Below are 23,793 nucleotides of genomic sequence, written 5' to 3' on the forward strand. Positions count from 1 at the left end.
TTCTGTTGTAGCTTGACCTTACAGGGTAATGGATTTTTTCTGTGTATTTTTCTTCACAGGCTAATTTGTAAACTAAGTTGGTGGCACGTTTGACATGTGGGGATGAGATTAGGGAGAGGTCAGTCTCTTTCTGTGTGTGTCACAGTATTTTGCCAAAAACCGTTGATGGATCGACAAGTTCCTGATGGCTCCTATGGGGCCGTGTGGCTCTACTTGCCTGTCCTTTCTAGATGTTTCCACCGAGAACTCAGCAGAATCTACAGGAGGGTTTGGGTTTCAATGTATGGAAAGGGGGTTTTTGGTAGAGTGTGGTCAAGCGTAGTGACAGTTTCCTGAGAAAGAAAAGGGGCATCTTCCTTGGAAGTTTCCCAGATAATAAGAGCTCACTCGGCGCTCGCTGGTGGCCAGGAGCCGAGTGCTTACTTGCGTCGGCTTGCTGAAACCCCTCCACAACCCAAGGCAGGTGCGGGGATGATGGCTAATCTCTGTAAGAGGATGGTGAGGTTCAGCGGCCACCCTGTGCTGTCACCTGGTGGAAGGGAGCACGGAGATGAAGGTTTATAAGGGCCCTTCCTACTCTGCACTCCTCACCAGGAGGTAGGTGAAGGGGGACATGGCAGATTCTGTTGTGGTGTCCCAGACAGAGATATGGGCAAGCCACAGCCCCTGGCCCCAAGCAACTTACGCTTTGGTGGAGAACTAAGGTGAGAGTGCGGATCGTGAAAGCAAATATAGTTGAGTCTCGTTAGTTGCCATGGTTACGTTGTATAAAGTGGAGGGAGACACTGAATGAGTGAATACTGCATCATGGCCCCGGGGAGAAAGACAGGGCGAGGGTCTGGGGGCCTCTGGCCACAACATTTTCATCGATCCATCCATCCATAACCTTGTTTTATGTGTGTTTCTGTTGAAAGGCACCTTCTTTAATATATATTGTCGATTCATTAGCGTTAAACCATGGCCAACAGCACTGGAGCTCATGGTCTGAGTGAAGCTCATCTCACACACGTCTTTTCTCCAGAAGGCACACCGTAGCTTCTGAGCTTAGGAACACTAGACAGCACTAAGGCACTGCACCTACAGGCCCTCTTAAACGGCGACACCACCAAGAGGGAAAAAAAAAAAAGCACAAAAATAAGGAAAACGTGGCACCACATAGACCTCAGAAAAGACACTTCTTTGCAGCTTGAGCGCTGAGAACAGAGCAGAATGTCACCTTGTCCAACCTCAGCGGGGAACATACAAGCCGGACAACTTAAAATTTTTTTTTTTTTGGCCACCCTGGGAGTATCTGAAAAAGGCTGTGAAAGTGCCACGGACTGGGGATTACAGATGAATTTTAGCGAGTCGGCCAGTTCACAATCCAGGATCCAGAGAGTGGCGAGGATCGACTGTGTGTTGTGATCGGGTGTGAGTCCTAGAACCAGAACCCCGGTGAGGGGCCGATCTGGGCAGGGTTCTTGCAGAGGCTTCCCGAGCGGGGGATGCGTCAGACCAGGGTCTGCAGACTTTCTGTGCAAAGGGCCAGAGAGCAGATGCTTCGGGCTGTGTGGTCTCTGTGGCGGCTGCTTTGTGCCATTGTAGCACAACAGCAGTGCTGGACAACGCATTGTGACCGGTCGTGGCTGTGCCCCGATAAAGCTTTGTTTTTGCGCACCGAAATTTGAATTTCAGATAATTATCGTGTCACAAAATGCCATTCTTCTTCTGATTTTTTCCCCCCAACCATTAAAAACAATCTCCAAACCATTTGTAGCTTGTGGGCCAAACACATACAGGTGGCCATCGGATTTGGCCCAGAGGCCATAGCTTGCCGTTTCCTGCCTTAGATACCCTGGGTAGGAATGCTTATTAATTATGAAAAATGCTAAATAAGTCAGAAAAGGACAGAGGAGAAATTGTAAAAGTTTACCTAAAATCCCAAGACCCAGGGATTTCCACAAACAGCACAGAAATATCCCTCCTAGGCACACATGACTACAAACCTCCATTTGTGTGGTCCTGTAATTCATTTACCCCAGGAGACCCTGCGGTTGGACAGCTCTCTCTGTCAGTCAGGACACATCTCCAGCAGAAGCGTCATGGCTCAGCGTCAGTTTCCGTAGCTGGATCATGATTTACAGTAACTTGTCCTTTGCTGGTGTCTTTTAGATCACGTTATTTCTTGCTTGTTGGTTTGCTGTTACAAAGGATACAGAATGAATTCTGCTACCTATTCACCACACAGCTGGTGTTGCAAGGGAGACAAAGATGAGACCTACCCATACCCTGCCCTCGGGACGCCCATAATCCAGCACGCCACAGACATGACACAAAGCATTATCCTGGCCGGAATGTGCTGGTTTCCAGAATCAGTTCCAGTGTTGTGGGGGCTTGAAGTGCAAAGGGTAGGACTTCCCGGTCCAGGTGAGGAGACCAGACTCCAGCCTTTCCTAGGTTGGCAGCTCCCTTCTGCTTGGGCTCCAGAGCCTGAGACTGCATTAGAAAGGGGACCTCAGAGATCTTCTAGGGGTCACCCCACTGCCTACAGGTGGAAAAACAGAGACTCACGTCGAAGGAATTATGGAGAGTCAGAAACACACGTAGCTGACCTCAAATCCAGGAGTCCCTGTCCTGAGTTAAGACCTCTTGACCCTATTTCAAGCTCTCAGAGTGCTGTTTTTCCAAACTTGGTGCGTGGATGTCTCCTGGGCCATGTCAAAGAGACCCTCTTGTTTTTGTTTTTGTTCTTTAAGTTTGTTTATTTATTTAGAGAGAGAGGCAAAGAACGAGGGGGGGGAGAGAGAGAGAGAGAGAGAGAGAGAGAGAGAGAGGCGCAAAGAAAGAGGGGGAGACAGAGAGAGAGTCCCAAGCAGGTTCCGCACTGTCAGTGCAGAGCCCAACGCTGGGCTCAAACTCGTGAACCATGAGATGACGACCTGAGCCAAAACCAAGAGTCGGATGCTCACCCGACTGAGCCACCCAGGCACCCCTATGTCAAAGGGACCTTCTTAGTTCCAGGTTCTGGTGATGGTAGGGGAGGTGGTCGGTGGGTTCATGAGACCCCAAAATTGCAGTTGTCTAGTTCATGATAGAGGAAGAATGTGTTAGCTGTCTCCTCCTTTTTAGCTTGAGCTGATAACTCAGGACACCAACCCCCTCATTTATGCTGGTGGCTATCCTCAGCCCGTCACCTGCCAGACAAGAGCTGGGTCACTGGTGTTCTCATTTCCCCTAGTGAGGGACCATACCGCATCTGACCCAAGCTGCAGGTACTCTCGGCGTTTCTAACAATCAAAAATAGGTAGTTTTTTTCAGTCGCTATTCCAAACCCTGTTGTGCTTATGCACAAAGATGTTAGCTGTAGTGGTATTTATAACAGCGAAAATCAGAAATGGCTTTAATGTCACAGAATATGGGAGCAGCTGAAGGAGCTGTAGCACCTGCAGAGAATTCCTTATCCCGTCACTTAAACACCACAGTGATGATTAAGACGGGCCACCTTATGGGACAGAAGGGCAGGATGCAAATCTTTTACATGGTGTGATGATATAAGGAGAGACAAAAATTCTGTAAAAATTCAGATAGGGGACACCTGTGTGGCTCAGTGAGTTAAGCGTCTGACTTTGGCTCAAGTCATGATCTCGCGGCCTTGGGAGTTCAAGCCCTGCGTCGGGCTCTCTGCTGCCTGTTTTGGATCCTCTGTCTCCTTCTCTCTTTGCCCCTCCCCTGCGTGCATACTCTCGCTCTCTCAAAAATAAACACTTAATAAAAAATGTTTTAAAAGATTCAGATAAAATGGCCCACGATGCACTGCTCTGTGACAGGTACCTGGGCTGGGGGTGGGCAGAGGTTCCCACGGAAAGGAGCAGTCGACCACCTGTCCCTCTGTCTCCACCATTAGACTCCTGGAAGCCCCTGGAAGCCCCCTCCCTCCCGCCCCAGTCTGGCTCTTTGGGACATCACTGCCCCGCGTGATGGCATGTCCACCACACGGGATGGCAGTTTCACTGCCGCATGTGATGGTGTCTTCACCTCTGCGTGGAGTGATATTCTGCATGTTCGCTGTGCTGAGAGAACACAGAGAGAAAGAGAGTTCTGGAGTGATACCCCCCGGGGAAAAGGCCAGAAAGCTCCAGGGGGAAGAAAAATCTCTGCTCCAGGTGGCGACAGCCGTGGAATCAAGGCTAACCCAGGGAGCGTCTGCCTCAGGGAGCCTCGGCTAGTGTAGGAGCACGCCTCCATCCACCCTCCTGGGCAGAAGCCCCCCTTCTCATGTCTGCGCCCTGTGCTCCCCAGGGCACCACAAATGAGAACGCTTCGCACCAGCTGGGCGAGTTGCTGGTGTTGCAGTCTGCAGCTCTGGCCCCCGCCTCCGGCCCTCCACCCGCTGTGCATTCTCTGGCCGTGACGGTACAGGGGGAAGGGCTGGCCGGGGGAAGTGGGGCTGGCGGGCCCTGGAGAAGCTCTCCTAGTTCCCCGACCATCCGAGTGTGATTCATAATGATTGTAGCAGATGAGGCATGAGGTCTGTGGCTCCGACGGCAGCTGATGGAAGCCTGTTCCCAAGGAAGTGCGCCCAGCCTCCCAGAGGGCCTCAGCCGTCTGGCTGGCCAGGGCCTCCCGGTTCCCAGCAGCTCGTGGGGCGGTGGTTCCCATCCTCCCGTGGACGTCCGAGTCCGCTGTGCCTGGGAGGATGCTGCGGGCACCTCTGTGGCAGCAAAGTCCTGAAAACGGGGATCACAGCAAGCTGGGGTGTGTTTTATGTTCATTTCACAGATCTGGAGAATAATGAAAAAAATGAAACATCGCTGTGATTGCACCAATTAAAAAAATCATAATATAAGGAAGGAAAAGTGACCGACATCACTGTGAATCGCATCCCATCTCTTCCTGAGATAATTCCTATGATCACTGTGGTCATTTATGCAAACCCAGGGGTGTGTTCAATCTCTCAGCAAGGAACAAAAACGCCCTGAATTGTGGGTTTGCTGATTTCTATGGTGAAATCCCATCCTGGCCAATTTCAGGCTACTAAAGGTTTAGAATCCAGTGAGCACAATTCTTGAATATTTAACAGTTGGCTTTTGTAAACCCAAATATGCTCACAAGCGATCACTTTCTTTTTTGGGGGGCGAGGGGAGGAAATTGGAAACCCATTACGCATCGTGGTCTGCGTGTCATTTTCATTTCCTGTGTCACATTACCTCTTCCTAGACCAGCACATGCAGATTCACTTAGCTCATTTCCCTTGCATGGTGGGGTTTCTGTGAAGGCACACTCTGTTGCTTCTGAAGGTTCTTGGAAGAGCAGAATCATCCCACCAGGACAGGAGAAGGTGGCAGTGGTTCTTAGCGTTCGGGGAGCTTGGCTCCTGCAATACTTCCAAGTCTCGGATCACTTCCTTGGAGTTTATTCTAGCCTCTGGCCTCTTCTAAACATGTTATTCTAATAATCTGTAGACTAACCACCTCTGCTGCTCACACTTCACTCTCGCTCGTCTTCAGGTTCCATTGGGTAATTTGTTTTTCTTCTAGGGGGCCTTTCCTGATACTCCTCTCTTCCCCACACCTGGTCTCTGAGGTTGGCCAAAGTGCCTCTTCATGGTTCCTCAGAACCCAGGACGGCTCCCATCTATGATGGCGGTCGCCACACCTTATTATTTCCTGGGTGATGTCCACGGATTTCCTGTAGGGAAGCAGAGACGCTCTGTTAGGCAGAAGAGCCCTCCAGAAATGTCCACGCCCTGATCTCTGGGGCGATGCCTGGGAATATGTTACTTTACCTGGCGGAAGGGACTTTGCAGATGGAATTCAGGTGGCTAATGAGTGGGCCCATGTGGAGGTTATTCTGGATGATGCAGAGAACTTTGATTGGGATCAGAGAGATGCCCCCGAGGAGGAGTCAGGGAGACTCCCAGAGTGAGGACGGTTTTGTGTGCCGCTCCTGACCGGAGGCAGAGGGGCAACCCCTGCTGACTGCCAGCAAGGGGACGGGTCCTCCCTCCTAACCCATAGGGGATCAAATTTGGCCAAGGGCATGGATGCCCCAGTTAGATCCCAGCCTAGTTAGAGCTGACACCGCAAACGCGGGGCCGGAGGACCCCGCTGAGCCAACCCGCACATCTGACCTACAGGCCAAGACCGCGTATGTGCCGTTGGAAACCACCATGTCTGTGGCTGTTTGTTACAGCAGCTGCAGAAAACTCACGCGGAGTCACAGCGCTTGGGAGCCCGGGTTCCAGGGCCTTCTGTTCCGACGTCTGGAATGTGGGCTTCTCCCCGGGAGACCCTCAAGTCCCTGATGTGTGTCTTTGTCCAGGCCCCAGCCAGGCTCTCCTGAGTGAAGCGTTTCCACCACTTGACACGCCGTTCGTCTCTCCCACCACCAAGAGTGGCCCCTTGGTGGATTTCCCACCCGCCACACCGTGGAGTTCAGCTCCCCATGTCAGACCCCCTGATGCTGCTTCCTGAGCCTCCTAGGGGGTCTCCCCGACTCCAGGCCTGCCTCCGCCCACCCGTCCTCCACACTGCTGCCCGATGCACCTTCTGGGGCACGGCTTTGTTCGGATCCTTCGCTCCCTGGACGCAGGCCTCGCTGGGCATCTTGTTTGCACTAAACCAAATGCAAACCTTCCAGCCAAGAATCCACACACCTCTCAGCCTGCCTCAGGACCCCTTCTGCGCACCTACCTCCGACCCTCGCCGCGTGCGTGCTCCCGCTGTCCCAGGCCTGTAGGGCTTGGCTTGTGTGCCAGCACATCCCTGCAGCCTTGATGGCATCCCCAGAGGCACCGCCTCTGAGCCGTGTGATGCACGAGGCCGGTCCCCGCCGGACGGTGAATGCTGTAGTCGGGCCTTTCCCCTGTGGACGTGACACCCATCACCCGAGCTCGCCACCCAGCCGTGGGTTTCCAAAATGAAGGCGGGGGCCGGTAGGACCTGAGGGCCTGCCCGCCGTATTAGGCATAGTGCCCGCCGCTGCTCGTTAAGATACCTCCCACATGAGTGGACTCATTTTGCGCTATTTTACAGTCAGTGCCTCTAAGACCCTAAAACATCTCCGAAGTATTTTTACCACACTCTTTCCACGGCAGCATCTGTGTTTATAGGAGCTACTTAACAGTGAGTTTGAAGATGGCCCAAACATTGGTAAATCATACTTTACTATTTCCAACATAGTGTCGCTGTCACCAGTTTCGTAACAGCTAACACGTGTTGTGTATTGATTGCCGTAAATTAGATTATTTACTACCTACGACACTGCTCTGAGTTGGACTAGTAGTAGTCACGTTCTGTGGATGAACAAATGGGCACAGAGAGGTAAAGCAGTTTACCCCAGGGCACGCAGCTGGTTAGTAGCAGAGACCAATTTCCCACCCAACCAGTTTGGCTCTAGAGCCCACAGCAGTGACCCCCCTAGGCTGTGCCACCTGTCTCTATAGCTACCATTTTGTTCCATTTATCAGAGAACGACCTTTTGTCCCTGGGTGAATGTCATTGGCATTGTCGCTGGAGTTCACCATACCATTTTATCACCCCACATGTGCAGCAGGGCTTAGCCGTTTTTTCAAGTGTGTTCATTTTTGAGAGAGAGAGAGAGAGAGAGGAAAAAAACCAAGCATGAGTGGGGGAGGGGCAGAGAGAGAGAACCCCCAAGCAGGCTCCATGCTGACAGTCCGGAGCCAGATGCAGGGCTCGAACTCACAAACCGAGAGATCACGACCTGAGCCAAAATCAAGAGTCGGACACCCAACCAGCTGAGCCACCCGGCCTCCCTAAGCCTTTACCGTTTTAAAGGGTTTCCTCCCCATTATCACATTGAATAACCACAGGGATGTGGGGCTGGTGGCTGTGGCAAGAATGATCCCCATTTGTAGGGAAGTCCCAAGTGAAATGGCCGTGTGTGTGGTCGTAACCTCCCGGAACCCCAGAGTCCCAGACTCCCCAGGACTCCCCGTCCTCAGTCCGGTTTCCCTTCTCGCGCAAGGAAGACTCCCTCCACATGCTGTCACCACACCAGCGGACGGTAGTCCTAGGCCACTTGCGGTACCTGAGCAGGCCCCAGTTGTGAGTGCCGATATTTTCTGTAGAATCTCATTTTCGGTCTGTCGATTTTCCATTTGTGAGTTGTTATCCTCTGTCAGGATAGGGAGGCCCGTTTTTTTCTTTCTTCTCTTTTTTCCCCAAGCTGGGGAAACATGGAGTAGGAAGGGAAAAAAAAAAGAAACAAAACAAAACCCTTTCCTTATCCCATCCTAAGGAAGCTTGCCAAAGCGTGTGTCCTGTCCGCTCCTGGCTGGACGCCCGTCCCCATCCTCAAAAGCCACGTCCGCAGAGAACGTTCTGAGGAGCCAGAGCCGGCAGGGCGCAGCCCAGGGGCCTCCCTAGCAGCCCTGGGCATTGACTGCAGGCAGCTGACCCCTCCCCGGAATGTGCCTTCGAGAACATAGCATCCCTTTGGCTCCAGAACGCCCCTCTGCTGGGAAGCAGGATATTTCCTATTCCCAGTTTGACACATACCGCTCCCCCCCAACACCCCCACCCCCCATTACTGTTAATAACTACACAGGAAGTTCCTTTCCCTCCAGTAAAGACGGCCATTGCATTTTTCAGACTGGGTGTTGACGTTTTCTTTTGAGTCCCCAAGGGCTTTGACACAGGCGCATGAATCACACTTTAGAGAAGGCGAGAGATCAAGCTCTAGATTAGACAAGACTGCAGTTCAAATATGAGGCTGGTCCTTGGACTGGCTGTGTGGCCGTGAGCGAGTTGCTTAACCTCTCTGAGGCACCGTCAGTTCCTGGTCTGTGAAAGCAGGCTGGGGTCGGGGGGAGGACGCATAGCCCTAGCAAAGCTGTGGAGACTGAAGGAAAGGAGGTGCACAGAGCGGGCCCCCAGGGTAGCCGCCTTCCTCACGGCACCCCCTCTTAGATGGGACTTGGCAGAAAGGGTCGTGGCAGCTGGTGTGAGGAGGTGGGCAGGAAAAACGAGAGGTAACGTGCGTAAGCCATTTCCTGTTGAAAAGGCATCGGAGAAAGGACTTCATGATGTTGACAGTTTGGCTCTGATCCTGGGGCCACAAGGCAAGTTGAAGAACTTTCCTCCCATCTTTAAAGGACACTTAACAGGGGCGGCTGAGTGTCTGGTGGCCGGCAGCGGGACGGATGCTTCTGCGTCTCCGCAGCCAGAGGGCGAGAACGTGGGCCCTGGGGTCACATCGTCTGCCAACACACCTGGACTCCACAGCTTACCTGCTCTGGGACTTTGGACACTTGAACTTCCCTCTGCCTTGGTTTTCTCAGCTGAGAAATATAAGCGATAAGAACATCCCCTGGCTCAAATGATTGAGAGGCCGAGATGCAGAAATCTTAAAACCAAGCAAAATCAAAAACCCTCAAAGTACGGTCCGGGGAGCGCCTGTATCACAGTCGCCTGGGGGCGTTGATTGAACAACATCGGCCCCGGAGCCCCAGCCCAGAACCGCCGACTCTGATGTTGGGTATCGGCTGGGATTCCTGTTTGGCCTTTTCTTTCTGGTCTCAACCCCGCAGAGACAGCAGAGCCGTGGACCCCGGGCAGGGCGGTCCCTAATCCCCAGCAAAATGAGGACATTTTGGGGTGGAGAGCGGGGGAGGACGATTCACGGGGAGACTGCTTGACCTTTGTCCTGGATTTCTGGAGCTGGGAAGCTCCCATTCTTTCTGGAGGAACTGCGTTCATTCACACACTCTTTCCCCCAAACGGGGCTGCCGTTTGATTCCAGCTGTTTAACTCCTTCCTACGGGCCCTCGTTGTGTGTCGGGTGAAGAAGAGGGTTTGGTCCCGAGCCCTGTGTTAGTTCTCAGCCTGCGAGCCCATTCTTGGGCGAAGCAGGTATTTCTGTACACTCACTGGGGCCACCCATACCCAAGATGCACTGAAGTGTCCTCTGGTAGGTCCCAGCTCTGGCATCAGATCCAGTCTCTGGGTGTCACCAGTTGTGCGTGCCTGTCTCCGGTGCTTTGACACAAAAAGACCCCCAGGCCTTCATCCGTCCCCTGGATCTCTGAGGCTGGGCTTGATTACGTGACTGGCTTTGCCCAGCGCGAGCAGATACGGATAACGCTGCAAAGAGAGTGCCGAAGCAGCGTTTCTGTTTATGCCGTTGGACCTCCATTGCCACCAAGAGAAGGACACTTCCGGGCTGGCCTTCTGGCTCCAGCCGAAGAATGAGAGACACCCAGAGCATACCCAAGATGCTCTCGTCTTCCTAGTTGACACCAGCCTGGTCCAGGGGACAGCCAGCCAACTCCCAGACCCCCGAGTGCGCCCCGCCAAGATCATCAGAGCCACCTACCTGGCCACCCGGACACTCAGACACTTGGTGTCTATGCCACTGAGCTTTGGTTGTCACACGGCATTGTTTTGGTGGTAGATACGATGGGAATATCAATACTAGCTATTAGGTGACTTGAATCCTGCCAGGGCAGGGGCTGCCTGTGGTATTGCTTGCGTTCCCTGGCACATCTCATTCGTGTCGAGTGGTTGAATGACCTGATAGGGAGAAGCCATTCGGAAACCCCGCCGTGAATCAGCATTCTGCCGGCTCTCTCCGCTCAGAACCTCTGATCGGCTGCGATCGCTACCATTCCCTCGTTGGTATGGAGCACAGGTGCCAGACCTGCATAGAGGGAGACAGTGAATCAGAGAGAGAGCGTGCGTGTGCGTGTTAGGGAGTGGAGTAGCTCAAGCCCTAGTTTTACGTAAGAGGATGAGGGGTAAGTAAGTCTCTGTTGATCCGCTGAGTACTTGGGGTCCCAAACCCAAAGGGAGCCTGTTCCGTTCCTCAGAAGGAAATCCATTTAACACAGGTATCAGTTTAAGAACTTTCCGTGGTCGAGAAGGGGGATAGCAGCCCCCCTGTTTTGGGCACCTGTGCCCACAGTCAGCACTTTTCGGCCATGCTCGCTGGATTCTCACTGTAGGACTCTCAGGGAGGAATTGCCCTGCCCATCTGAAAGATGAAGAAACAGCTCAGAGACATCGAATGAATTCCCAAGGCCTCACCGCAAAGAAGGTAGTGGCACAGACTTGAATGTCCAGCGCTGCCTGACAGCAAGGATAACCTTTTTTTTTTTTTTTTTAATGTTTATTTGTTTTTGACAGCGAGAGGGAGAGAGAGAGCGCGCACAAGTTGAAGAGGGGCAGAGAGAAGGAGACACAGGATCCGAAGCAGGCTCCAGGCTCTGTGTGGCTGGAACCCACGAGCCGGGAGATTAACACGTGAACCAGAGTGAGACACTTAAACTACTGAGCCACCCAGGTGCCCCAGGGACCACCTTTTTTAAACCACATGTCTGCAGAGATCTTAGCAGGCACGCGGGCTGAGCCCCTCGCCCTATCCATGAGGAAATCCCGCCAGAGCAGGAACCTGTTTGCCCAAGCTTTCACACTGTGAACAGGTTATCTGACACATCTTCTAGGGCCCGTGGCATGCCTGGATGGGGCCTCACGGGTCAGTGGTGTCACTGAAATGCCTTAACAGGTTTCCAGTGAAGGCATTAGCATTTCCAGGTGTCCACATCAGCTCCTTGAAATACACAGTAAGATGCACAGACAGCCAGAGCCACTGGGCATGTGCTGCTTTCGCCCCACTGAGAGGCTGCAGAGGGGAGCCCCTGCTCCGAGCCCCACTTGCCCACCCTCCTGCCGGCCTCCTGGGGAGTGAGAGGCCCCGGGCTCGGGTTTGCGCTGGCTGGGCAGCAGGAGGAGGGAGCGGTGGGCAGAAACACTGCTTGGCCAGCCGCCCCGGGCACCTGCTATCCTCCCGTGTTTGCTCAGCGAGTGGAGAGAGGAAGCAGGATGCTTTCCGTTGGGCCCTGGGCGTTCCGGGCCGCGGGGGCCAGCTGCTGGAGCTGGCAGCTTCTCTGAGGACCTGTCTCTTGCCCTCTCTGTACCTCCCTCTCTCAACTACCTGCCAGGCAGGTAATAATCCCGGCACGACCTAACGTGAGCCCGGGAGAAGGCAGGAGGCCCGGCTGGTGTGCACGGAACAAACACTGGCAAGGCGCCCAGGAGCTCTGCATCGAGCACCTTCGGCCCCCGGAGGGAGCGAGGCCCCCTCTGGCAGCATCCCAGCGCCTCCACGGTCCTGCCTCGCGCCATCCCAGCCCTTCTGCCACGTCAGAAAGTATCTGCTGGAGTTCTGGCAGGGCAGGGGCCTCCGGTGACACACTGCCTTCGATTAGACATTAGCAGTGATTGAAATGCACCCCGAGTTTCAGGACGGCTCCCTTCCCGTCAGAACCGTGTGAGAAACTGGTTCTGAGGCCATTTGTTACACAGAACGTTGCAGTTACCAGCACATTGGGAGCTTTATGGTCTGCAGAGCCTCGTGTATGTCCGCGCACGTCCAGTCTCCCAGACCCTGGGAACGAAGCACTCCCAGCCCCGTTTTACAGGTGAAGTGCCTGAGGCCAGGAGAGCACGGGCGCCTCGTGGAGTCCTTACAGGTAGAAGGTGGCTGGAAGCCAGGTCTGCCCCCTAGAGACCCACACTTCCTTCTGAGTCACTCTTTGGCGTTTGGGTACTTTAAAAAAGACTTGGGTTGGGGCCCGGGTGGCTCCATCGGTCAAGCATCCGACTCTTTGTTTCTGCTCAGGTCACGATCTCCCGGTCATGAGTTTGAGCCCCACATCGGGTTCTGTGCTGACAGTGTGGAGCCTGCGTGGGATTCTCCCTCTCTTCCACTCTCTCTCTGCCCCTCCCCCACTTGTGCTCTGTCTTCCTCAAATAAATACACTTTAAAAAAATGTCAAAAGGCATGGGTTTCCTACCTGAGGCTGAGGGGTTGCACTCAAATAAGGTCAGAGTAGGAAGGAAGGAATCAGTATTTCCCTGAGCTGCTTCTCTGCTCTAGGCTCCGCTGTGTGACATCTCCTTGAATCTTCTGAGGCAGGTTTTATTTGCTCCCATGTCACACCCAAGGCAGCTGGGGCTCCCAGAGGTGAATTGTCTTTCCCCAAGCCGCACAGTAAGTAGAGGCAGAAGGCGGAGGCAAGCTTCTCTGCCCCCAGAGGCTGGCCCTTCCTCTCAGTGTGCTTCCTTGGAAGGCCAGGGCTGGCTGGGGGGGGACGGGGGACATGAGGAAGCAGGTGCATGTCCTCCTGGGAGGGCTGAGTGGCCCCCGGAGCTGCTCAGGCTCTGCTGGTCCTTTCGAGGGAGAAGCTCAAACATTAGCCTTCTCCCTCCAGCCTCTCAGCCGCTCCCAGTCCAGAACCGGGGGTCTGTGGTTTGGAAGGAGAGACCTCGCGGTCCCCTGCTCCAGGACCTTCACCTACCAACCGAGGAGACAGTCCAGGGGGATGCGACAGCCCCTCCCACTTCCCAGGGGGGGCATCCCTGCCTCCCAGGCCTGTGCTCTGAGGCTCTTGTCCGGTCCTGCCACTCCTGGTCCCTCCCTGTTTCCTCTCGTCACCCTGAGGTCTCCTGCGGGTCACCTGCTGTGATCCTTGGTCACAGGCTGCGATGTGTGCATAGTACCCTTGGTTCCATTTACGTGTGGCTGTCCTCTCTGGGAAGAACACCGGGAAGAACAGTGGCCAGCTGTGACTGCGTCTTTGGAACCAGCTGGAAGTCGGGGCTCCCGATGGGTGGGATCCCAGCTCCCTGTCTGTGCGGCTGAGGGCAAGCTGTGTACTGTCTCCCCCAGTCAAGCCACCACTTCCTTGCCCCGCTGTGTTCCCTTGCGACAGGTACAATGGCTCCAAGGTGTTTGGGCGCTTAGAATATGCCAGCCTGTCTCACTCCACGTGGTGGTGATGCCCCTGGAGCCGGCAAGGTGCAGTTAGAGGAGCATCTCGCCGGGGACGGGAGTCCTACGCTACATCACGGGTTGGCCCCCACCTGCCAGCGTGCGGCTGTGCTTGGGTGCCAGTGACACTTGGTGAACGCATACCGTGTGCCAGGCACTGAGGTTCAGGGGGTGAATCACATGCCCAAGGTCACAGCCAGTGATGGAGTTAGGAAGAGATCCCAGGCGTTCTGTCCGTAGGTCCCCCGTGGGCACCCAACTGCTGTGCCGTGCAACGAGGCGCTGTCCTGTCTTCATCCCCGAGAGACCCTGGGATCCCGCCCACTCAGGCCTGTGGGAGCTGCAGGCGTGCAGGCTCACCGAGGCGGGACCCCGGTTGCTTTGGGTCATGGCTGGTCCCTGGCGCTCCTGAGCATCTGGCCCATCGTGGGTGTTGGTCCACGGTAGGTAAGCAGAGCAATGAGTGAGCCAGTTCTCTGAAATGCACAGACGCCGGAGTCCTGTGGGTCCCTAATAGGCACCAGGGGCTTGCTGTAAGCCGGCCGCCCCCTGCCGAGGCCTGGCTTCCTTGTGGTACAGGGGCCACACCTGGGACCTCCCGCTGGCCTTGCAGCGCCGACTTCACCTGGCATGGCTCACCGCGGCCCTCCCTCGGCCGTCTCCCCTTTCCCGCCCTCTGTCCCGCCACGGGCTCCCGCCAGCCCAGCCCACGCAGCCTCCTTTTGTTCTCCCATCTCTGATTCAGGCGAGCCAGGCCAGCCCCCACCCCCCCACCCCCAGCGTGCTTTGCACACCCCTTTGAAGGCTTGGCAGTCAGCCAGGGGAGCTGGCCCGGGCACACACGGTCCGGGGCTGGTGCCAGAGCCCTGGCAGCCACTTCCCACCTTGCTGGCTCCACGGGCCCGCGCGCAGGGACGGCAGTGCCCGGATGTTTGCCTTGAGTGGCATGGACCTTGATCCGGAGCTGCTGGCTGGACTGTTCTCACGGCCCAGAGTCCTTTCTCAGACCTGTCTCGTAGTGATGCCCTCAGTTTGGCCACAGAGGAGAGCATTCAGCAGGAACAGCCTGGTGGGGTCCTGAGCCTCTCCAAGGAGAGGCAGGACAGGGTAGGAGGAGAAGCACAGGCCTTTGCTGCAGGCACGTGTTGAGCGCCTCACTCTGCCGTCTCTAGCTGTGGGACTTACCTGCTTTGTGCCTCACTTTCCCCATCTGTAAACGGGAGAACAGAACACGTGGGTCGCACATGGCCGGTGAGGGGAACGGGGTACTCTGTGTTAGCACGTGACACGCATTCGGTAAACCGCTGCCCGAGCGGGTTGTCTTTCCTGCACTTGCTGAGAGCCTGTGAGCACCAGGGAGAGCGGGAGGCGATGCAGGAGTCCAGCGCGGTCTCCAGAGGCCTGGCCTGGTCCCCTGCACCATTGGGAGCCTGCTGCCGCCCCCCGCCCCCAGGATTACCCAGGTGCTTGGGGGACAGCGGACACCCCGACACTTGCCCGTGAAGGGCTTTGTGGTTCCCGAGGCCAACTCAGCAAGAAGGTGCCTTCCATGAGGACGGGGGCGTGTCCGCCTGCCTCACCAGGGTCGCCCCGGTACCTGCCGTGTGGGTGCCCCGTCAGTAGTCATTGAGTGAACGACCCACGGTAAGTCCACTTCCGTTCTGATCCCATTCCCCATCCTAGAGTTCAGCGTGTCTCCCCGTGGGGGCCCTCATAGCTTGTGTGCCCTCAGGCCAGGACTGCGTCGGATTAGCTGTGTGTCCCTCGGCCCACGCGCGAGACCCGGCCCGGAGCAGGTGCTCGGTGAATGAATGCAGAATTGCAGATGCTGGCATCTCTCTGCTCTGGATTCGAGGCAGCGCCCTCGCCACAAAGCCTTTCTGAACTCTCTCATCACCTACAGAGGTTAAGTTCCCCGGCCCCATCCGGTGGCCAGCGATCTGCCTGCCGCTGTTGGTCCGGGAGCAAGTTGGAAATCAGCCCCTGCCCGGCATACCTGGGGTTGGCACACCCGGGCTGTTCCAGAACAGACCTTCTGGCTGAGGCTAAAGTGACACGGGGAGTGGTTATGAGGCCAGACACCCCCTGTCTGTGAATCTCCCGGGCTGCTTGGCAGGTGGTGGGTGGCAGGCGGCTGGCGGGTCGCATGGGGGGGCCCTGGCACTGACACTCGCTGTGTCAGCCTTCAGGAAGGGCTTGGATGCGTCAGGGGAGCCTGCCCAGCCGGGCACATTGTGGAAGACCAACGCTGCACACAGAAGCACAAATAACATGGAAACGACCAGGGAACTGGCAGAGAGAGCTTATCGGCCTGCTTCCTGCTTGTCGGTCCTGGGTTGGGAAGGCGGAGGGAGCATTCTGGCCTTGTGATGGCCTGCACGTTGCACGCGTCCCCCGGGGGAGTGGACACAGCACTGCCCTCAGTGTGAGGCAGGTCCTTTTATCCAAGTTCCAGCTTTCTCATACGTAAAATTGCTTTCACGGGGGCCAAACTCAGAGCCCTCGTGAGGATGAGATGAATTTGGGCACTTAAAGGGCCTGCGTGTGGTGGTCTAATTAGAGTAACGGCGGGAGCCCCAAGAGGGGCAGCTAACACGTACCGAGCCTCTCCCACGTGCCGGACGCTGTTCTGATTGCTCTGTGGGTATTAACTCATGTAATCATCATAGTGACCCCGTGAGCTAGGGAGGACTACCGTCTCCATTTTAGAAGATGAGAAAACCGAAGCTCCGAGACGCTAAGTAACTTTCCTAAGGTCACACAGCTACTGAGAAGCCCGTCTGAAATTCCAACCAGGCCCTCTGGCTGTGGAGCACGTGCGTATCACCACCTCCTTGCACATTTTTTCCTTCTACTCTTGAGGATTCCGTTTGCCTGTGGCTTAGGATGCTGATGACAACCAGGATGGTGGTGGCTGTGGTGGCGGTGGAGGGGTTAGTGATGACGACAGAGGGCCGTTTTGTGTAGTGACCCCGCTTCTTGCCGGAACTTCAAGCTCATTTGCATATGCAATCCTCAGAGCATCCCGGGAAGGGGAGGAGTTCTGAGATCTGAGGAGACCGAGCCTTACGAAGTGGCCACGACGAGCACAGGTGGCCTGTCCAAGGCCTGGAGCTGGGGAGCAGGGATGGGGGCAGGACGGTGGTTCCCGAACTGGACTTCAGGGCTTGGGCACAGAGCCACGGGAGCCTCCGCCTCACCCTGCCGGGGCCTGGCTGGGACAGAGATCCGGGGCTACAGCGTGGGGAGGGTGGAGAGGTCACCTCCACCCACGCCACCTCCCTGGACGTTGGCCTGCTCCCTCAGGAGGGTAGACTGAGACTCTGCGGTCAATCCAGTGGTGATCGGAGACAGTCTCATGAAGGTGCCGGGACCACGGCTCCCATGCGTTGAGAGCGAACCTTTGCATGTCTCAGGTAACCTCCACTGTGGTCCTAGGAGGTCGTAGTATCACCGTCTCTGTACAGATCGCACTTAAGATGTGTGGCCCCGGGGATGCCGAGTAACAAACAACAGCAGCATCTCCGTGCCTTCCGACGGTAAGCGTTTGCTGTTTGCGCGTCTGGGCTGGTTGGCCAGGCGGCTCTGCTGATCTCTGCTGGGCTCCTCCCCGCGTCGGGGCTGAGCTGCGCTTGGCCGGTCTAGTTTTTCTGGGGTGTCCGCGTGTCTCAGCTCTACTCTGTGTGTGTCTCTCATGTCCCGGGCCTGGCAGACTAGCCCGGGAAGGTCCTTCTGAACTCGAACACTTCACTTAAGGGGGTCAGTGCTGTGATTCCCGAGGCGTCTCGGAGCTGGGGCACCTTCTCAAGGTTGTACCGCCAAGAAGTGGCTCAGCCACGGTTGGAATGTCCTCAGCCCGTTCCCCACGTGCGTGTGTGCATGTATGTGTGTATGAAAGAGCCCAAAGCCGTGCCCTGGTCTGACTTAGGAGAAACACAGCCAGTTCTCAGACACAGTGTTTCTGGGAGGCTGGGAGCTGGGAGAAAAAGAAGCGATAGGACGGAAAACCAGTGACCCCTTCCTTCGGGGGGTGGAGAGAGCCTCCTGCTTCCCACCAGCCTCCCTGTGGGCGGCCACTCCCGAGGCTCCGCTGTGGTGGATGATTCCTCTTGTGACCCCAGCGTCTTCAGACTTCACTGGGCCTTCTCCAATGTCAGCGTCAAGGAGAAGCGAGGCCCTTCAGCTGTGAATTAGCCACAGCGCCAGGCTGAGGCCTCGCCGGTTACATTTCCAACCTTGGGGACTGAAACCAAGTCAGAGCTCCGATTTTGAAAATGGCCTCGAGGTCACGAATCCTTCGTTGTAACGTCAGAGCTCCTTCTTCTCCTCCTCTGCACCCCCTTCACCCGCGGCAGAGCCCCGAGGGGTAAAGATGCCAGATGCGGTCTTTGACCTCTGTCTCCGAGGCTCTTCCCTAAAGGGCACTGTTCTCCACTCCCCGCCTTGGACCCCTCGCCATGCTTTGCCTGCTTTCGCAGACCAACAAGGCACGACTGAGGGTGGTTGCTGGAAGCAGGATTGCGAGGCTGGCAGTCACCCGCTTTGCCGGCTCGTCTCCCCGGCACCGGGAAGTCTTACCATCTGCACCTCTTTTTGCCCTGACCTTGGGCCTCATGAAGGCCGAGTGCACAGCCTTGAGCGGGGAAGACAGAAACAGGAGACGCTCCTCCTCCTCTTCCTCCTTCTCCTTCTCCCCCTCCTTCTCTCCACTCCGTACATAGTCTGTGTCAAACCTCAACTCAGGTATTTCTTTTTGCCAGTGAGCTAAAGGCTTATAAAGAGGATGCCTTCTCTGTGCAAGAACTAGTGTGTTCTTCCTCCTGGAAAACTCCCCTTCATCCTTCTGCACCTCGCAGCAGAGCCCGCTCTTCCATGAGACTGTCTTCACCCCTGCAGCTGGAGTGGCCGACCTCCAGTCAGGACCACGGCATCACCAGGGGCTCTTTCCAGTCCAGATGGCACTTACGACACTGTTCGGGTTTATCCGTGCGTGCGTGTCCACCAAGCCCTCTGAAGGCAGTGACTGTGGCTCCCGTGTTCATCTCTGCGTCCCCAGTGCCTGCCGCAGTGCCCAGCACGTGCGGAAGTAAACTTGGCACTCAGAGTGGCTACGCGAACGTGACCGTAACCGGGATACCCTCCGTTCAGCAGAGGGCTGGGGCTCCGCATCCCTCAGCTGTGGGCTGGAAGCTGGAAAGCCCTATGTCGCATCATGTAGACAAAGCCTGTGGCTCCATGTACACAGTCTGACCTGCATGCCTGACAAATGTGTGCCCAAGTGGAAAGAGCCCAACCTTAGAATTTGACAGACTCAGGTTTCAGTCCTCTCTCTGCCTTTTCCGAGCTGATGACTTTTGCCTCATGCCTCTATTTCCCCACCTGTAAAATGCACACAGACACAAACAGTTTCTTGTGCCTAATTTGCTAAGACGATCGGAGACGATGTTTGCAAAGCCCCCGCGAGAGCAGTAGCTGTTACTGTGATGGTCTTTTCTCTGAGAAGGAACCATTCTTGCAGTCTCTTGGCGAGGGGGCCGCCGGAGCTTTTGTGGCGAGGGTGCAGTCACCTGGAGGCTTCGCCGGTGCTGTTTACTCCCTCGCAGTAAAAGTGCCTTCGTCACAACACAGCAGTGCGCCAGCTGGCTCCTCTAGCCCTGCCTGGATTCCCAGGAAATCCGCAGGAAAGGAGCTGCCTGCTGCCTGCTGGCCGGCTGTGCAGGCAGCAGTAGCTGTGGGAACACACGGGGACAGGAAAACAAACACATCGCGCACCGGGGATTCCATCCTCGAGCCAGTAAGGTGCTGACACCTTGCAGTTTATGTGTTCCCAGTAGACACATACCTGCCAGTGAAGCCTTCTCTCACTCTCGCACTTGTGGGGGGCTCAGGGATGATGTATGACTTTTAGGATTGTGATCCCACCCTGGACCCCTCCCCTTTTCTTCCCCGCGTTCCCTTCTCTTGTATTTGCTGGGCACTCACTGTCTGGTGGGCACCGTGCTGTGTGCTGGGGATATGAGGAAGAGTGACGTGGTCCAGGGAAAGACAAGTCACCCCTCGCGGTTGGATCAATGGCAGCCCCCCCTCCCCCCCGACCAAAGATCTCCACGTCCTAATCACCTGAACCTGTGGCTGTCACCTTGCATGGCAGAAGGGACTTTGCAGTTGTGATTAAGTTAAGCGTCTTGGGATGAGATTATCCTGCTGTATCAGGAGGACCTAATGTAATCTTAAGTGTCCTTATAGGAGAGGGAGGTAGAGGGAGATTTGACCCCGTGACCATGGAAACAGGATGAAGTGATGCATCCGGGAGCCGAGGAATGCCCGCAGCCTCTAGAAATGGAAGAAGAAAGGAACATTCTTTCCCTCGGAGCCTCCAGAAGGAACCAGCTTTGCTGACATCCGGATTTTGGCACCTTATAACTTATTTTGATCTCCTGGCCTTCGGAACTATAACAGAATGAATTTGTGTTGTTTTAAGCCACGGAGTGGTGGTAATTTGTTACAGCAGCAACAGGAAACTAACACAACAGGTCATTGCCGAATTGTGTGATGAGGGTTAACGCTGCTCTTCTCTGGTGATGAAGGAGCCCACGTGCCTCTGTGGTTCAGGGCAAAATCCCTAGAGTCCCAATGTCCTGCTTCAAGGCAGTTTCCACCTTTTATTGGTTGAGGGACCTTTCGGCACATCGCGTTTCCAAGCTTCTTGTCCCTGCCCCGCGCCTCCTCCTTCGTCAGCAGGACACCGGATGCCGGAGAGGCGCTCGGGCCGCCGAAGTGCAGGGCCACGGCCGGAGAGGCTTCGGGCTGCGCCTTTTGATAGGGGACGTTAGGACCGGTAGTAGTTGCGTATTTTCTACGACTGGTCACTGGCCCCTGATCCTCCAGAGACCACACGCCAGTCATCACAGGGCGAGAGCACAGTGTGTGGAGCCGCCGTAGGCCATCCCGGCGTCCTGGGTTCGCGCTCCTTCCCTGGGACATCTGGCTTGGATGCTGCTCTGCTTTGTTGGTGGCAGACCCTCTACTGGGATTCTCACTCGACAACAGGCTGCCTGGACCCCTTTTCTCACATCTGAGTCAGCCCTGCCGTTACCAGGGGTCAGCGGCTGGAGGGCCTGAGGCTGCTCAGAACCAAGCACTTCCGGGGGAGGGGCTAAGGCTGCTCAGAACCAAGCACTTCCGGGGGAGGGGCTAAGGCTGCTCAGAACCAAGCACTTCCGGGGGAGGGGCTAAGGCTGCTCAGAACCAAGCACTTCCGGGGGCCGTGTGGCGGCCACAGTCCTGAGAAGTTGGAGCCCTTGTGCCCAGGTTACAGATTATACTCCCATCTGTCTGTAGGGCTGTGACTGGGTGACACTACTCTCTCCTTTAGTCCCGCATAGACGTTCAGGGGCGAGAGGTCGTTCTCGCTGCTTGCACGTGGGAACACTGAGGAGCAGAGAGGCCGAGCTGCCTGTGGGCACTCTTCTGTGTAAGACGTGATCCCAGATGGGATTCTGGAATTTACACTCTTGTTTCATAGTAGGTTCTGGGGAGACAGGAATGGTTCGCTCTGATTTGCTGGTAGGGTATCCCCCCTCCCCAACACTGGAAATACGTTTGCCTTTGTTACTGTGTTGGTGTCACAGTCTGTTTGCATTTCTTGAAGCCTTGTCAGCGGAAGGGTTGGAAAATGAGCGGGCAGCCTGGACGCATCAAGGGCATAAGATGAGTTCATCCAGAGGGTAGACCTTGATGTTCTCGGCATAGTATCAGCTGGGTTAAAGGGCGCATGAAGAGAGGGAGCCCCTGGCCATCCCACATTCTCGGTCCTGTCGGAGAAACCCAGATCCTTCATCACGTGACTCACACGATGCTCCCGAGAGGTGACGACGGGCTGTATCTGTGTTCACCTCGGAGCGTGAGATCTGGGGTTGCAGTGAAGTTCTCTTGGCCGGTGGAAGAGGGCGAGTCTGCTCAAGGGCGGAGAAGGCACCAGGTGGTTCAGGTCACATCCACTCTGTCCAGAGCCTATCCGGGGGCTTCCCCATAGGCTGTCCCACTACGCCCCCTCCCCATCTTGGGCAGACTTTTCACCCGTTTCTCAGGTGAAGCGACCCCAAGCCTGGAACCTTACATATTTGCTGGGACATTTACCTGACTAAAGGGCAGAGGAGCTGGGGTTCCTGATTCTTCGGACCCCTCCTTTTTGCATCCTTCCACCTTGTGTAAGCAGCTCACTGATGTTATAAAAGGCAGTTCAGATGCTTACCGGCAAATGGAAGAAATGTAAAATACAATGGACCTTGCCTATTTACACTAATTAAATGAGGAAACAATTTAAACATTGCCATCCATTGCTGTAATGAGGCCAGAGGACAGCAGGTGCACGTATGTGCTGCCTGTGGCAATTGGTAGGATGTTTGGAATGGGTTTTGTTAGCATAGTATGCAAAAATAGCTTGATGGTGTCTGCGTATTTTCACTGTATTTTCACTCCGTTACCTCATTTCTCTGTTGTATCCTAAGGGGATAATTCAAAGGAAAAAAAAAAAAAAACCTATTTTCTACAAATGTCTATTAAATCATGATTTTTTTTTTTTTTTACTTTTGATTATGGAGAATTTCAAACAGCTAGGAAAGTAGAGAGAAGGGTATGATGAACACCTATGTACACCCCTTGTCTAGTTTTAACAGTTGTAAACATTTGCTTTATTTACTTTCATCTTTCAAATGTTTCTAAAATATGTTCAGGCAGGTTATAGACATTTCATTTCCAGACATTTCAGAGTAGCTTTAGTTATGATCATAAAACACTGGATTCAATGGAGAATGGTTAAATCAACTATGATTATCCACCTCATCCAATATTATGAGACCCTTAAAATGATCATGTTGAAGTTCCTATTAGGAGCGTTCTTAGAGCTCCATGCTTTGCCTTTTTATATGACTTAGCATAGTCTTTAATAACTTAATTCTTTGACTATTTGATTAATGTCTATTTCCCCTCCTTATTTGGTGGGGGCAGTGTCCTTCTTGCTCACCATTCTGTTGGCTTCCCAGGAAGGTGGCTGGCAGATAGGTGTAAAATAAAATTGGTTGAATAAATGCCAGACGAGCATTTTGCGATCCTTGAAATAACACGTTGAGGGATGCAAGGAAAGCACATAATCTCCTGTGAGCATAACGTGAAAATACGTGTGCACACAGACACCTTCCAGAAGGCAGCCTCGGGAATGTCGCGTTTTTATGCTAGCGTGGTGGGAAATAGGGGTGAGATTTGTTTCCCTGCTGTTATTTCCCTCGTGTCCTGGTCATGAGGTTGTAACGGCACCACGTGTCCTGCTCGCTCTGGGCAGAGCAGGAGGAAAGGAACACAGCCTCAGTGGGAAGACTTGGTTTTGAAGTCCTCACCCTCCTGAGTCCCTGGGGGACGCCGAGCCATCTCTGAACCTCTCAGAGTGTACTTCCTTCAGCTTGAAAATGTGGTCGTGGTGCCTGCCCTCTGCGTTTCTGTAATTAAACGCAGTGATGAGTGGATCGCAGATGTGAGAGCGCACTGCAAAATGTTCCTGAGCTGGCCCTCCACCATGACGCTCGACCCCCTGGTACTCGGAGGAGCCCTGCGGCTTGCCCCAATGTCCCCCCAGCCCCGATAGGGAGCCAGCGAGCAGGTCCACTGAGCCCACAGCGCAGTCAGGGTTTTCTTAGGTGTCCACCTGCAAATCCCCACGGATGGTAAACGGGAAGGTGACGACTAATTAACTCCGAGAACTTCCTCCGTGCTCGTCCATTTCACTAATTGACGGTCCGTCAGTCATCCCACGGCGCTTACTACATTTGGGCTGTGTGTGCATTACCCCTTGGTAACTGGCCACCCTGCCCAGACTCTGGGTTTTTGAGTGGCCCTGGAGTGTGTGGACATCTGGTCCTTAGGGCCATGAGGGAGGATGAAGGCATTTCAGCCAGAGAATGGCCAGGCTCGTGACCTTACAAAAACCATTTTTAGTGGAGGAATCCTGGCTGACCGTCCCCTCTC

The 23,793-nt window shown here is 54.9% G+C and overlaps 2 long non-coding RNA genes across 6 annotated transcripts in view; one reads left to right on the top strand and one right to left on the bottom strand.

Moving 5' to 3' along the window:
- LOC102951043 overlaps positions 1-23,793 on the top strand; it is a 274,243-nt gene that overhangs the window by 174,504 nt on the left and 75,946 nt on the right. The window lies entirely within an intron of this gene.
- On the bottom strand, positions 1,688-21,413 carry LOC122235102. Its single transcript, XR_006213227.1, has 3 exons — positions 19,894-21,413; positions 10,318-10,641; positions 1,688-2,179 (listed from the first exon to the last, which is right to left on the bottom strand). It is a non-coding gene; the product is annotated as an uncharacterized LOC122235102 (long non-coding RNA).

The sequence above is a fragment of the Panthera tigris genome, chromosome F2 (assembly GCF_018350195.1).
Source record: "Panthera tigris isolate Pti1 chromosome F2, P.tigris_Pti1_mat1.1, whole genome shotgun sequence".
Lineage (NCBI taxonomy): Eukaryota > Metazoa > Chordata > Mammalia > Carnivora > Felidae > Panthera > Panthera tigris.